We start from the raw sequence: 15,000 nt of genomic DNA on the forward strand, positions 1-15,000 counted from the left end.
AGGTGGAAAGGGCAAGGATGGTTGTGCAGCGCGGTGTCTATACAAGCAACAAGTGGTGGGTCAAGAGTGAGAATGTGGGCCACGAACACGGGTACCACCTGGACGCCGCTCTCCGTGAGGCGGGGGCCAACACACTTCCTCTTGTGGTCCAATTTGCCGCTGACAAGTACGGCGACGCTCCCCTGATGGGCACCAGGAAGCTCCTCGAACGGCAGAAGAAGAGCGAGGAGGGGCGGACCCTCGAGAAACTCCGCCTCGGCGAGTACGAGTGGCGCACGTACAAAGAAGTCTTCCAACAGACGATCGAGGCGGGATTCGGAATTCGGACACTTGGGGCCAAGCCGGGAGAGAGAATCGTCATCCTCGCGGAAACACGGGCGGAGTGGTTCACGTCAGCCTTAGGGTGTCTCCATCAGAACATCACCGTGGTTACTCTGTATACGAACTTAACCGACGAAGGCATCGCTCATGGTATCAACGAGACCGAAGTAAGCATCGCCATCACGTCGCACGATGTTCTCCCGCGACTGCTGCGCATCACATCGCAGTGCCCCAAGCTGAAGCAGCTCGTAGTGCTCGAGGACCAGATCGAAGGCATTGGGAAGGACCTCAAGGTTCCTGACGGCGTCACCCTCACGCCTTATAATGAACTCCTCCAGACAGGGAAGACCAGAACGAGGTCCACTGATGATGTTGCGCCAAACCCATCAGACATCGCCATCATCATGTACACGAGTGGGTCCACGGGACCGCCCAAGGGCGTACAGATCTCGCACACCAACATTATGACTTCCATCATTGCATGGGCCATCCAGGCAAACCTGAAGCCGGGGGATCGTTACCTCGCTTACCTTCCTCTCGCACACGTCATGGAGCTGGCTACCGAAATATCACTGACCGCCATGGGTGTCACCATCGCTTACTCTTCCCCACTAACGCTCTTCAGCAGCAGCCCGAAGATCATGGACAAAACGCTAGGAGATACCCAGGTGGCCAAACCCACCGCCTTCAATGCCGTACCTCTCATCCTTGACCGTTTGGTCAAGGGGGTTACGTCAGGCGTGGAGAAACAGGGTGTCCTAAAGAACACTATCTTCAAAGGAGCCCTTAGGTATAAACAGAAATACCCGAAGGCAGGCTGGCTCTTTGATATGGTCGTTTTTAAGCAAGTCCAAGCCCAGCTCGGAGGTAAGCTTCGTATGGTTGTAGTCGGAGGAGCTCCTCTCTCCCCCTTGACGCACAAAGCCATCTGCACCCTCTTCGGGTGCACGCTTCAGATCGGCTACGGGACCACGGAGACTTCTGCCTGCGTAACGAGCATGGATTGTGACGACACACGGACGGGGCATGTGGGGCCCCCAAACCACGGGGTTTTAGTCAGGCTCGAGAACTGGGAAGAGGGTGGTTACCGGGTAACAGACACCCCAAGACCTCGAGGGGAGATCTTGGTCGGGGGACCGAGCGTGGTGAGCGGGTACTTCAAGCAGCCTGAGGAAACCAAAGCTGCCTTCTTCGAGACCAGCGACGGAGTCCGGTGGTTTCGGACGGGGGACATCGGCGAGTTTGACGAAACCGGCGTCCTTAAGATAATCGACAGGAAGAAGGACTTGGTCAAGCTCAAGCACGGAGAGTACGTGTCCCTCGGGAGCACGGAATATAAACTCAAAACTCTCCCGGTTATTGACAATATTTGCGTCTATGCAGACTCTACTCAAGAGAGAACGGTAGCTGTTATTGTCCCGTCCGCTGATCCCTTAAGTAAACTGGCCCACAGCATCGGCGTAGAGGAGACAAAAGATCTGGTGACCCTTTGCGACAACGAAGCTGTACAGGACGCCCTCCTGGCGGAAGTCCAAGCGCACAGCAGGAAGTCGGGCGTGCACAAGTCAGAGATCCCAGCCCGAATTCACCTCACACCGGAGCCGTGGACGCCTGAGAACGGACTCGTCACCGCTGCCTTCAAACTTCGACGCAAACAGATCCAGCTACGGTTTCAGGCTGCGTTTGACAACATGTATGCGACGCTTTAAATCCCAAGAGCATCAAGCACATTCAGTGACGAAAGCATCGTATCCCAAGTAACCAACGACTTAGAAAATGAACTTTATTTTCTAAGTTAACTTAAGATTCAAAATTTACACGTGGACCACGTCAAGGACACCTGTACTCAGACTGTTTCAGCCATTAAGTTCCATCTCATGGGTATGACGTTGAAACATTCTGATTATGGCTGTGCCATTTGTGTGGTTGATTGTAAATTAGTTGTCTTCGTAAGGAATTCGTACCTTTTTGCACGCCAGGGCCTCGTTGCCTCCTGTATACATTCGGACCAGGATTCGTTTTACTTTTTGTACAAAGTACTGTAGTTCTCTTTTTTTTTCTGTAGTGTGTATATCGACATTTATGGTGCTTGATTTTTTTCAGTGTGTTGAGACAGATCAAATAAATATTTTGACAAAGGTTAAGATAAAAATTTTACTCTTAGCTTCAGCAGAAATAGTCCACGGACACACAAAAGTTTTATATATGAAAAGACTGTAAAAAGTAGCAAACTACTCAGTTTCTATAGATATCTCTATAAAGATCTGAAGTTTAACAACGTTGAAACATCATAGTATTTATTTTAGATTATTTGTATCAAATTAAAATTTATTCATATCAAAGATAAAAAAAAATATCTATATGTGAGGACCATCTGATAGTTAATAAGAATTTTTATTTTATAAATTTTCTAGACTCAGTCCAATATTTTACTAAAGAATAAAATTTATTAAATGACAAAAAAGTAATGTATGTATATATAGATTTTCGTGCTGTACTTTTGTCTGTTAGTCTGATTTTGAGATATTCTATGTTTACACGATGATAAGTTTACAAAAGATACTTTAAGTTATTTAAGACAGGAAGTATATTGATATTATTTATCCAACGATACTTTTCTAGTATCTCTAGTTTGCTGACCCTCAGATACATCTGTAGATTACTCAGAACTAAATATCCTCTGTACTGTGCATCACTGTAAAACTGTCGTGTGGAAAACGCCAGAATAATTATTTTATTTCGTAGAGGCCGAGACTTGAACGAGGTCTGTTAAGATGGAAATCCCGTTTAGTCATCCATTTTTTGTTTTACTTTTTGGTACATTTTTATCACATTTCCTTCCTTCATGTCCGAGATGCTATGATAACGACCCAGAAAGTATGAGCATGCTGTCACCCACTCGAATAGCCTCCTTGACTTCCTAGGCATTGACCTCGGTGGAAAATTCATCTTGTTTCCCCCTCTCAGTGCAGTTCTCAGGAGTATGAATGCTAAGGCATCGCAGCAGATGCACATAGACCTGCAAGGCATATTGAGAGCAGTTCAATACATATAAGTATAAGCATGTTTTGCTTGTGTGAGCGCTTCCTACACCATAAAAGCTTTACAGACGAAATGCTGTTTTCTTAAGAGTAACTTTATTGATAGTTAAATTCACCTGACGACTATTCTACAACATTTTCCGAGACTGATATTTAACCATGCCAGTACGGTAGCACATCTGACATGGTTCCATTTGACAGGCACCAGACGATTTTATTAAGCAACTGAAAGGCGGAGTGCGGACCGAACAACGGGCCATAGTCCAAGACTAGATGGTCACACGAAACAAGTCGCATAGATCGAGGGCCTGCCCGAAGTGAGATTATATTCCTCCTTCGGGATGAAACCCTTTGGCAATTGTCACAACAGAAATTGTAAAATGCAATATGGTATTAGATTGGATAATGGTCGTGTTATTATCGTCAGTAGTTTAGGATATACATATGTATATGTACTCACACACACACACACGCACACACACACACACACACATATATATATATGTATATATACATACGTATATATATGTATGTGTATATATAAATGTATATACAAATACATACATATGTATATATATATATATATATATATATGTGTGTGTGTGTGTGTGTGTGTGTATGTATATATATATTTGCATATATATATATGAATATATATATATATATATATATATATATATGTACATATATATATATATATATATGTGTGTGTGTGTGTGTGTGTGTGAGAGAGAGAGAGAGAGAGAGAGAGAGAGAGATTCGCTAGTGAACAGCGACATCAATCAGATAATTTTTATGACCGTCAATTGTAGGACGCGAACCTACCTCTGAGCGATAGGTTAGAGTGCAATATGCGACGGTCATAAAAGTCATCTTACATATATATATATGTATATATATATGTATATATATATATATATATATATATATATATATATATATATATATAAATATATATATATATATATATATATATATTATATATATATATATATACATACATACATACATATATATATATATGGGTATATGTGTGTACGGGTATGTGTGTGTGTGTGTGTACGTGTGTGTGTGTGTGAGTGTGTGTGTGTAATTGGATACGCACATGTTTATCCCTCCACGGACCTCAGCTGAATAAAATCGTCTAACTGAAGATAGAAGTGACATGAAATTGTTCAAGGGCATAGAAGCGTCGGTGAGCTGTTCCATGATAACTTAAAGCAAAAACAAGATTCCTCAAGTGCAAGAAAGGCACAGGTAAGTTAAACAAAGCCCGCAAGGACGATTCTCGTGCACTTTTCAAGTAGGCTGCTGACTCATTGAGAAATTTCAGTTTGTACATTAGTACGAGTGTACATCCACCTTCAATCAACATAACAAAAGCCAGTCACCAAATCGTGCACAAGGACGTTCTCCCATTGGCCAAAGGCCCTGTGACGTCATTGGGCCCTGGCGGTCAAAGGAAAAGAGTCTTGTAAGACATTTCTTACTTCATGACGGTCAACTTTTTATGGTGAATCTATAACAGCATAGAATGCCTTATAGATGGTTCTCCAGCAACGGGACACTGAGAAGGACGCTAGTAATGAAAGATCATAGATCAAACTATCAAAATTGCTAAAACGGCTGAAGCCTATTGTTATATTTCAGTTTATGCATTTTCTGTAACTGAATACAGTGGGATGTGCTTCGGGACGCATTGCTCCAATCAAAGCCCTTTCTGCATAGGCAGCCGGTCGCCCGTGGCCATTGTCGATCTGCTTTGGGACTTCCTACACACCACACAAGGCGGGAACGAAACTGACATACCACTCGCCGCGCCATTTCCCCCGTCCGGGGCGGTTGTCCGGTAACATTTTCTCTCTAGCTGTCGTTTCTGAGTTGATGGGTTTTTAATGGGTTTGGATCATAGAAGGTGATGTGCACCCATTCGCAATTGCTGAATGATGACATGGTCCTGTCAATCATCAAAAGCCTCGTCCACATGTGTCGCCAACATGTGACGAACATAGGCCTAGTGTACCCAGCAGACAGGCCTTCCTTTTGTATCACAGCTTGATACTTTCGGCGTAGTTCCCGCTCCATTGGAAAATGGATGAAATAGATAAAAAAAAAAAAAAAAAAAAAAAAAAAAAAAAAAAAAAAAAAAAAAAAAAAAAAAAAAAAAAAAAACCACTCCTCGCAACAATTCTTAATATATAAATGGCACACGCTGCATAAGGGCAGAAGTGTGACGGCTCCGGCCGCAGATATAAATCTCTTGACCTGGCGAACAGTTTTAAGAAATTTCCTTTAATCCGATGCATAGAAGGAGTCAGGCGAGTTCAGACTGCCTTAATCTTCTTGCTAAGCACTCTTCAACGTAAATGAAATGCGAAATCCATCAGGTTAACAATCTGAATCGTCTGTGCTTGCTCACCGTTATGGTTACTTCTTCAATCAAATAAGCTATCCTCTTTTAAACCTTTTGATTATTTTTGCCGCTATATAATGTATGTATGTATGTATACATGTATACATATATATATACACACATATATATATATATATATATATATATATATATATGCAAAGTAGACCACTTGAAAAAAAGAAACTAACGAAGCAGAGCGTTTTCGTATATTATAATCCAGTGCAAAAAGTACCTTTTCACAGGATGTAATATACGAAAGCGCTCTGCTTCGTTAGTTTATTTTTTCCAAGTGGTCTACTTTGCATAAGTAACACACCCGTGTTCTTATTAGCATATATATATATATATATATATGTATGTATATATATATATATGTATATATATATATATATATATGTCTCAGTCATGAAGTCTGAAAGGATAAATCATTAGAGGGGGATTTCACGGTCTAACGGCTCGTCGAACGCGGTTCGACAGACACGTGTTTAAAGTGATGTGTGAACGGGGTATTTGGTTGTCGAACACGTTCGTTAAACCCCAAATACCCCGTTCACACGTTCACACATCACTTTAAACACGTGTCTGTCGAACCGTTAGACCCCCTCTTACGTAGCTGATACAAAGGACATGGCTACGGGCGACTCTTGCGCACCCCCCGCCCCGGTCACAGAAGAAACTGCTTATGCTTCATTGCATTCTTTCGCACCAAAGAAACAGATAATATTCTTGATACTTACAGTTGTATTTTCATGAGTTACATAGCGTTAGCCCCTCGCTGTCCATTTGAGTGGTTCAGGTTACAGTTAGGTTATCACTTAAGTTATTTTAGTTGTCACGTATTTGGTTATGTGTTTCACTTAAGTGACTGATTAATTACCTAAGAGGTTTAATTATCACTTAGGCGTATTGTAGATACCCCTTAAGAGACTGAAACATTCAAGTTATTTTTAGTTATTACTTGAGTGGTTAGGCTTATTATTTAAATAGTTATGGTAATCCCTCGATAATCAAGGAAGAATGTACTCTCAGATACGATCCATCCAGGTTTCAAGAAACGAGCTTTAGTTTGTTCTTTGCGGAATATTTGTTCAATGTATTATTGCAGTGTAGATGTAATTTTGTAAAGTTAAGCATGTATACACTTTGAGTGCCTCAGTAAAAATGTAATGTTGACCATGCATTCGTAGACTCGGATATTATTGCAACATCAGTGCACCTGTCTACTAGTGTATGTAACAATACACTCATGTACAAGTGCCTGTGTATGCATTTATTTATGCAGATACATGAATGTAATGTTTATGCAAAGATACATGTATATATATATATATATATATATATATATACATGTATGTATATATATGTATGTATATATGGATGTACATATATGTATGTATATATATATACATATATACATACATATGTAAATATTAATTTATCTATGTATGCACAAAACTTGCGCTGAAAATCAATTGATAGGGAAAGTTAGATAAATGTATATCGAATTAGTAGATATCCTGTGTATTTTTGTTTAACGTATGATATGTATGCAAATACACACAGTTTACATTTTTGTAGACATTTATATTGATCTTGTGTATGGACAAAAGATATGACCTAGTGCATTAGTTCAAATCTCATAATGAAATTACCATACTTTATATTTTTATTGCAAAGAGTGATGTTATGATACCTATAACATTAAATTACATTGTAGTATTTCTCCTCTGTTAACTAAATCGAAGTATACATTTCTTTTTGGATATTACAAATCTGCATTAGGCATAGAGTGCATATATATATATATATATATATATATATATATATATATATATATATATATATATATATATATATATATATATATAGACGCTCCTCTACTTATGTTCATTCGTTTTACATTTTTTCGATTTTACGTTTGAACCGACTGTAATTTTTATTTTTGAATGAATTTTTTAGTTTAGCGCGCTCTCCGTAGTACGTGACGTTGAAAGGATACTTACGCATGATGCTCCGTCCATTGTTTACATGGCCCAAACGACAGACTGAATGTGCCTTGCCTCCTCCTTCTCCTCCTCCCCCTCCTCCTTCTCCTCCACCATCTCACTTTATATTGCATGAATTTAATTTATTTGAAATTAATGCTATAATTTTACAATGTTATGTTTATAATTAATGATTTAGGGGTGTTTTATAAGATACGGTGATAGAATTTATGGATGTATAATACAGTGTAAACGGTCATACATTACTGGAACGTACAGTAACAACTTACGTTCATTTTCACGTTACGTTCGGCCGTTCGGAACTTAACTAAAACGTAAGTTGAGGAGCGTCTGTATATATACATATATATATATATATATATATATAGATATATATATATGTATGTATATATGTATATATATATGTATATATACACATATATATGTATGTGTATATATATATATATACATATATATGTGTGTATATATATATAATATATATATACATATATACAAATATATATATATATATATGTATATATATATAATTGTATACATATTGAATTGCAAATTAGTTTCTTAGTTTGCATAATCAAAATGATAATATCTAACAATAAGAATTTGTTTTATGTTCATGTCTCATAGAAATTTATAAATTGTTGTGCAACTGAGTTGCCTATTTTGCTAACATCGATCAATAGATTAATTTCCATGTATTTTTATAGATAGCGTATACGTGGAAGGATATGTTGGCAGAAGTGTTGTCATTCCTAACCGTATTCCTTTGAGTAATGTGTATAATAAGAATGCAAGATATTTTTCATGTAAAAGCCTTACACAAAAGTTGCTCGAGTAAAATATATATAAACAATGTTATATTTTCTTTCCCCTATTTTCAGTTCTGGAGCCATTTTACAGGTGAGAAAAAATCTGCTTACAAAGGCGGAGCATGCCGACAGGAGACCTTTTGGTTCATATCTAGGTCGGATGCGAAAAAATAATCATAACAATAATAAATAAATAAAAACTATAATAATGTAAATATCAAATAAAATACATAAATAGATGCATAGGTATAGTTAAATAATAAACAATCAGGTAAATAGTAAATAATAAATTGACATATAACTAATAATAAACGAGAATCAAACAGACAAATGATAACAAAACAAAAACAAATGAAATAGATAATAATCATTACATCATCTTGCTTAGGTGTTTATATATGGCATGTTATATGGTTGGGCTTTATAACCAAAAATCCCCCCTATCTGAGAAAGGGAGCTACTAATGATCCTGTAGAATTTGTAAAATACAAAGGCCCACAGTGCTGAAAAAGTTATGAAATCAAGCATTAGTCGGTCATTTTTTAACATAACCCGAATGATTTCTCCAATTTTTGTTCTAGGTGGTGTGAACAGAACCGGTAAAATGGCACATTGAGGAAAAGTGCAACATGTTTGGATTATGACAAAGACAGCTGCTAAAAGAGGTAGAGAGAAATAAAGGGAAAAGGAAATGACATTTCTAATATCAAACTTAACCAATATAAACATTTTAACAACCTGAGCAAGGGGTTTTATAGACTAAGCTTCTCGGTATTAGTATTTTCCACCTTTGTTTTAATGATGTCACTGATTGTCTTTCCTGCGTTACACGAGATGCAGATATTTGAATTTCTTAGTTCTTTACTTAGTGTGCAGGCCAAATCAGATGTGGGAACTACTACGTATATTTTGTTGTTTACGTTTTCTTTCTTGTTATTCGTCCTCTCCCTTATAGCTTTAGCTCTCTTCAAGGTGGACGAGAGAAGACCAGTGGGGAAGGCAAGTTTTCTGAAAGTTTCGGTGACATGATGTAGTTCGTCATGGAGCAATTCAGGGCTGCATATTAGTTTATAAAATCCCTTGCTCAGGTTGTGAAAATGTTTATATTGAAGAAACACACAGGAGTTTGCCAACAAAACTTAAAGAACACAGAGCCGATGTCCGTCACCACCGCAACACCAGCGCATTCGTGAATCATATTGAAGAAAAAGGTCACATACCAAAATGAGGTGAAGCAGATATATTACGCAACAATCTCTGTAAGAAACAGAGGAAAATTGTAGAAGCCTTACACATAGCCACAAATAAATGCACAAATAATAGAATAGGAGATATTAGATTACCAAAAATAAGACCACTACATCCAGCAACAGAAAGGAAGAAGACAGGACATCAGATCACACGCAGCACCACACAGAGCGCCAGTCCGACCAACCCACACGATTTCGAGCCACCGTGAACAGGAATTGACCTATCTTTATACCCTCTCTCTCTCTTCATACATTTTGTATTTATTGTCAGTTGTTCTGTAGTGCAAACATTCTTTCTGAGGAAGCACCACTGTGCAAAAATAGTCAAAGAATAAACTTATGTTCTAATTGTGTGTTTCTCTCCACTCGTCATATATATATATATATATATATATATATATATATATGTGTGTGTGTGTGTATGTGTATGTATATATATATATATATATATATATATATATATATATAAAGATATATATGTATATTATAGGTATTGTCATTGAGAAAACACATGGCTTTTTCAACATGCATCTCGAAGTCTAGTATGACTACTTTCCCTCCTTTACCTGTTGGTACCGTTTGGATACACTTAAAGCATTCAGAAATGCCTTTCAAAAGTACCTCTTTGAAACATAAAAACCCTTTATCATATCTATTCTTGGTTCAGAACATGTGAAATCCCACAAGGAAATCCATAGCATTGTGTCTCTGGTTTTAGGGTAAAATTCAGACCAAGACCTAACACTTTACTGCGGTAGAATCAACACTAATAGAACATTATCCCACCATGAATAAATCAAAGGGGAAGTGATTTACGCATATCATAGCCGAACATATTATCACAAATATGCAAGAATGTTTGCAGTACAGAACAACTGACAATAGATACAAAATGTATGAGGAGAGAGAGAGGGTATAAGGTGTTACGGTGGTGACGGACATCGGCTCTGTGTTCTTTAAGTCTTGTTGGCAGACTCCTGTGTGTTTCTCCAATATAAACATTTTAACAACCTGAGCAAGGGGTTTTATAGACTAAGCTTCTCGGTATTAGTATTTTCCACCTTTGTTTTAATGATGTCACTGATTGTCTTTCCTGCGTTTCACGAGATGCAGATATTTGAATTTCTTAGTTCTTTACTTAGTGTGCAGGCCAAATCAGATGTGGGAACTACTACGTATATTTTATTGTTTACGTTTTCTTTCTTGTTATTCGTCCTCTCCCTTATAGCTTTAGCTCTCTTCAAGGTGGACGAGAGAAGACCAGTGGGGAAGGCAAGTTTTCTGAAAGTTTCGGTGACATGATGTAGTTCGTCATGGAGCAATTCAGGGCTGCATATTAGTTTATAAAATCCCTTGCTCAGGTTGTGAAAATGTTTATATTGAAGAAACACACAGGAGTTTGCCAACAAGACGTAAAGAACACAGAGCCGATGTCCGTCACCACCGCAACACCAGCGCATTCGTGAATCATATTGAAGAGAAAGGTCACATACCAAAATGAGGGAAGCAGATATATTACGCAACAATCTCTGTAAGAAACAGAGGAAAATTGTAGAAGCCTTACACATAGCCACAAATAAATGCACAAATAATAGAATAGGAGATATTAGATTATCAAAAATAAGACCACTACATCCAGCAACAGAATGGAAGAAGACAGGACATCAGATCACACGTAGCACCACACAGAGCGTCAGTCTGAGCAGCCCACACGATTTCGAGCCACCGTGAACAGGAATTGACCTATCCTTATACCCTCTCTCTCTCTCTTCACACATTTTGTATTTATTGTCAGTTGTTCTGTAGTGCAAACATTCTTTCTGATCAAGCACCACTGTGCAAAAATAGCCAAAGAATAAACTCATGTTCTACTTGTGTGTTTCTCTCTACTCGTCATATGTATATATATATATATGCAAAGTAGACCACTTGGAAAAAGAAACTAACGAAGCAGAGCGCTTTCGTATATTACATCTTCAGTGCAACAAGATGTAATATACGAAAGCGCTCTGCTTCGTTAGTTTCTTTTTCCAAGTGGTCTACTTTGCATAAGTGAACACACGTACCCGTGTTCTTATTAGCATATATATATATATATATATATATATATATATATATATATATGTGTGTGTGTGTGTGTGTGTGTGTGTGTGTGTGTGTGTGTGTATGTATATATATATATATATATATATATATATATATATATATATGTATATTATAGGTATTGTCATTGAGAAAACACATGGCTTTTTCAACATGCATCTCGAAGTCTAGTTTGACTACTTTCCCTCCTTTACCTGTTGGCACCGTTTGGATAACCCGTTATTACACTTAAAACATTCAAAAATGCCTTTCAAAAGTACCTCTTTGAAACATAAAAAGCCTTTATCATATCTGTTCTTGGCTAAGAACTTTTGAAGTCCCACAAGGAAATCCAAAGCATTGTGTCTCTGGTTTTAGGGTAAAATTCAGACCACTTTACTGCGGTAGAATCAACATTAATAGAACATTCTCCCACCATGAATAAATCAAAGGGGATGTGATCTCCGCATATCATATCCGGACATATGATCACAAATATCGTCAACAGGCATCTTCCCCCTGACCCCACACCACATTTTTATCATGTCACTAGTGATAAGGGGTAGTTGTCTATTTACAATCCCCGGTTCTTCTTGTAAGAGGGGATGCTATTTAGGGGTAGGTTATTTCATTCTTAGAAAATGACATCAGGTTTAGTTGCTCTGTTCCCTAACGGACACAAACCATCTTGCAATAAATACCTGCCAGAGTCGCCAGTTCCTTATTCATTGCCCATTTTACTTCTGAGCGTCATTTTCGACTTGTATATCTATTCTGTCTACCACCATATTATTCTATTGACATGAGACTCTAAAGCAGGTTTTTATAAACTTTATACGAATCCATACTATCAAAAGTCCTACTAGGTAGCAGTATGACTTTAAAAGATGTCAGGAGCTTGGTTTCACTTAACATATGCCTAGATAGGAACAGATGCTGCTGTATCATTTATTTAAGAGGCTACACCGATGGGGTACACAAACACCCTGCGCAGAATCGAAGCCACCATCTCGCAAAGCGACACGCCACTTCCACCTCTACAACGTGGTGCGGCCCTGCGGGGCACCTGGTCTCCGGACCGGACCCAAAAACTCTGTTCTTTCACTTCCTACCAATCTATGTTCTTCATCTTTGCTACCGTTTTTTTTTTTTTTTTTTTTTTTTTTTAACATAAGGAGGTCAGTATTTCGGCGTCCGCCCACCCACACCGTCTTCTGGCCGGAAACATAAAAACTAATCCAAGCCTGTAAACGTGTCCTATGTGCAGAAAACCCATAAGTTTCATACATCTATTAAGTATATTACATACTACACATGGGTCTTCTTCACATGCACCGCATTCACCAATACAAACCAATACACATATTTGGAGCTGCAGTCAACACACATCTACACACTTCCCTAAAACACTCTAGCACAGAAACACAATCTAACCATAGCCCAAATAAACATCAACAACATTACAAACAAACGGAGTTGTTTTATTTTCCATACAGGTAAACACACACAGAGCACTAATACATGAAACTAACACCCCAATCCAAACTGCATGCATTCATTGATTATACAACAGTCAGAGAAGACAACATCTATACAAAGGAGGACCCATAACAGTTATACACAATACCATATCTTTTTTTTAAAGAAAAGAAAAAAATCACGAGCAGACACGACAACTGAAATATTCACAATCCACACAAACACAGAAGAAGAAAACAGTTGACAACATCACAAATATTTATATTTCGCCCACCACATCAGCACCCTGAGATACATCAGAGCACTCCATTTAATTTACTAACAGACCATATATTGACAGGTAACATGAACATCCACCACCCATTTTAGCAAAACATACAAAGAAAAGACCAAAGAGGAAACAAAAAATCAGGACAACTTACAAGCCTAAACATACTAGAGTTCAGGAAACATCACACCAGCCAAACTTAACATGACCAACAAGTAATTTCCCCTGACATAACAATGTGCTTACACTCCCTTCAGACACAAACGGCTTGAAAATCCATGATGACTTCCACTCAGGCCAATTTCCAATAAAAATCGCCATAGAACTAGAAGGAAAAACGAAGCCAGCCTAAGGAAAAATATAAACTACAAGAAAAGAAAATAGGTATCATTGTATAGGGGAAATAGATAAGACCGTGGAGATTTTTCCCGTGAATCATTTCTCATCTAAAGACAAAACACTGAAATAGTGACCATTCAGAGATAGGCATCCTTAGAAAATAAATAAACATACAAATAGATAATAGATAAATGAATAAATGAATAGATAGATAAATAAATAAATATATAAATACACGAATAAGAAATAAATGAATAAACAAATAGATTGATGATTAATTTGATTAATGAATATATTGATAAATAAATAGACAAATAAATGAAAAATAAATTAAAGATGAAAATGACACTAAATAATAACCAAACAGAATGTCATAGAACAAGGAAAAGAACTACTACAAAAACTAAACAAAGGCATCAAAAAGCAAATAAACAAAAAGAAGGAAAACCACACAAATATAATAGATGGGAAATAGAAACGAGTGTGGATGATTAAGAAAACAATTACAAACGCTGAACACACTTCCAACCTATGAAGTCCTGAAAGTAGGAAAATAATTAGATACGAAAAACCAAACTAGACACAGACGCCACACCATTCTCAAACAATATGGGATGGACAATAAAGAAGCTGAAAAACTAGTACGCAGAAGGCACAAATAAGATCATAAACTTTTATCTAAAACACCTCGGGCCAAATGTGATAAAAAAAAAAAAAATTACTGGTGTTTCAACCACTCCTGATTGTAGAACAAAATTTCAGCAGTGTAACCTGAAAGAGTACAGATGATTCCCATATTAAAACCAAACAAACCACCTGAAAAATCAGCATCCTTCTGACCAGTCTGATTACTTTCCAGCATATTCAAATTGATGGAAAGGCAACTCGCAGAAAGAAACATAACTGATCTATCTACCTATCCAAATCAATATGGGTTCAAGGAGGGCCACTCTACCTGCACACTTCTAACAAACATCTCACAGTAAATGCTAGCG

The 15,000-nt window shown here is 37.8% G+C and overlaps 1 protein-coding gene and 1 pseudogene across 6 annotated transcripts in view; one reads left to right on the forward strand and one right to left on the reverse strand.

Annotated features, from left to right (window-relative positions):
* Window positions 1–3,436, forward strand: part of LOC143033451 (fatty acid CoA ligase Acsl3 pseudogene) — a 139,314-nt pseudogene extending 135,878 nt beyond the window's left edge.
* LOC143033450 (uncharacterized) overlaps window positions 1–15,000 on the reverse strand; it is a 622,033-nt gene that overhangs the window by 397,646 nt on the left and 209,387 nt on the right. The window lies entirely within an intron of this gene.

The sequence above is a fragment of the Oratosquilla oratoria genome, chromosome 15 (genome assembly GCF_046742065.1).
Source record: "Oratosquilla oratoria isolate Oo_2021 chromosome 15, ASM4674206v1, whole genome shotgun sequence".
Lineage (NCBI taxonomy): Eukaryota > Metazoa > Arthropoda > Malacostraca > Stomatopoda > Squillidae > Oratosquilla > Oratosquilla oratoria.